Raw genomic sequence first — 2,467 nt, forward strand, 5'->3', positions numbered from 1 at the left:
GATCTGGCGATTCACAGAAACTCAGGAGAGCTAGACATGAGCTGACAGCATGCATAAAAAGGGCCAAAGCTGCATACGCTCGGAAGATCCAGGGTAATTTTTCTTCCCAGGATCCATGGAGCATGTGGAAGGGCATCAAGTGCATCACGGACTACAACACCAGAGATGCACAATGCACTAGGGACCCCTCACTGCCTGATGCTCTCAATAAATTCTATGCCCACTTTGAGGACCCAAACACACCTCCCAGTACCAGACTCACTCCACCATCTGGAGAAGAGCCCCTCAGTGTGACCCAAACTGAGGTGAGGAGGATCCTTCTGAAGTTTAATCCCCGCAAAGCTGCTGGCCCAGATAACATTCCGGGGCATGTGCTGAAGTGCTGTGCAGACCAACTCTCTGAGGTGCTGACAGACATCTTCAACTTCAACTTTAATCCAGGCAGTTGTCCCCACCTGCCTGAAGACCGCCACCGTTATCCCAGTCCTTAAGAGTTCCACAGTGACAGGACTGAATGACTATCGGTCAGTAGCCCTCACCCTGATGGTCACAAAGTGCTTTGAAAGACTGGTTATGACCCACATCAAAGCCAACGTTGACGTCACTGGGGATCCACACCAGTACGCATACCGGAGAAACCGATCCACAGAGGATGCCATCTCCTCTGTGGTCCACACTGCCCTCACCCACCTGGAGAGTAAGGATTCTTACATCCGTATGCTCTTTGTGGATTTCACATCGGCGTTTAACACCATGATTCCCCAGACCCTGGCTTACAAACTCCACACACTTGGACTGAGCACCTCTCTCTGTAATTGGGTCCAGGACTTCCTGACTACAACATCTCCTCCTCCTCCTACACCATCATCCTCAGCACCGGCTCCCCTCAGGGTTGTGTGCTGAGCCCCCTCCTGTTTACACTGCTCACATATGACTGCTCAGCTGTCCATCCAGGCTGTCATATTGTAAAGTGTGTAGACGATACGGCAGCGGCTGGATGCATCACAAATAGTGATGAGTCTGGCTATAGGCAGGAGGTGGAACACCTGGAGAGTTGGTGCAGTGAGAACAATCTCTGCATCAGCATGAAGAAGACAAAGGAGATGATTGTGGATTTCAGAAGGGGCAACACCATCCCTCCCCTTCCCCTACACATCGGAGGATCTGCAGTGGAAGTGGTCTCCAGCTATAGGTACTTGGGCGTACAACTAAGTAACAATCTCAACTGGAGTAATAACACCTCCAGCCTGATCAGGAAGGCACATCAGTACCTCTACTTCCTCAGACGGTTGAGGTGTGCTGGACTCGGGAGCTCAGTCCTCACCTCATTTTACAGATGTGTGGTGGAGAGCATCATCTTGTGGCAGGGAAGCTGCTCTGCAGCAGAAAGGAAAGCTCTGCAGAGGGTGGTGAAGTTATGCACAGAGGACTGTTGGAGTCAGCCTTCCTACCACCATGGACATATACACCTCCAGATGCAGGAAAAGGGCCACTGGCATCATGAAGGACCCCACCCATCCAGCACACACACTTTTTGTCCCGCTCCCTTCAGGTAGGAGGCTGCGGAGCATTAAGAGTAAAACAACCAGACTGAGGAACGGCTTCTTCCCTGAAGCCGTAAAACTCTTAAACTCCAATTAGACGTCACTGCAACAGCACTTCATGTCCACTTACTTATCTCTGCTGCTGTACTGAATCAGTGCCTCCACTATATCACCCCTCCACTATATCACCCCTACACATGTCACTTTATACATCACCAGTATTAAGATGCACACTTTCTACCTCGCACTCATGCTGCTGTGTTTCATGCTGCTGTTATTTGCACCTTACTATTTATTGTTTATTGTTACTTTTGGGAGTTAACTGGGACCTTGAGTTCACCATTTCATTCCATCTCATGTATCACATGTGATGCGAATGACAATAAAGCCTTATCTTATCTCTTATGTGTCTGTGAAAGAATGAGAGCTGGTGATATTAGAAGAGATGGAGAGAAACGGAGTGATGGGGTGTAGAGAGCAAGCAGGCTGTGTGCACATATGGCTCATTTGATGCTGATTTAAATTTATATTTCATTTTTCAGCTTACTGGTTAAGTGACTACCCCTGCATACACATTAGCATACAACAGACCGACAGGCAAGCAGTGATTTCCTATGGGAGAAAGGTACTTGACTTGTAGCTGTGATTTAGTGACACACAGCAGAACAAATTGAGATTTTCCAAATTTTATGCTGGTAATATTCAGTCCAGCAAACTCCGTGGACCAGACATACACAGGGGTTGTCTGAGGTCTCAGGTCTCTATTCTCTAAACCTCTTACTCTGGCTAATAACTCATTCACATTCTCAGTAGTGACAAATACAATAAAACATTCATCACAAGCAAGAAAATAGCATTTAGTGCCTCATGTAGGGCTATCATCATTCAACCTTCAGGTGTTCAAATCCAATGAAGAATGCACT

The sequence above is a fragment of the Pygocentrus nattereri genome, chromosome 19 (assembly GCF_015220715.1).
Source record: "Pygocentrus nattereri isolate fPygNat1 chromosome 19, fPygNat1.pri, whole genome shotgun sequence".
NCBI lineage: Eukaryota > Metazoa > Chordata > Actinopteri > Characiformes > Serrasalmidae > Pygocentrus > Pygocentrus nattereri.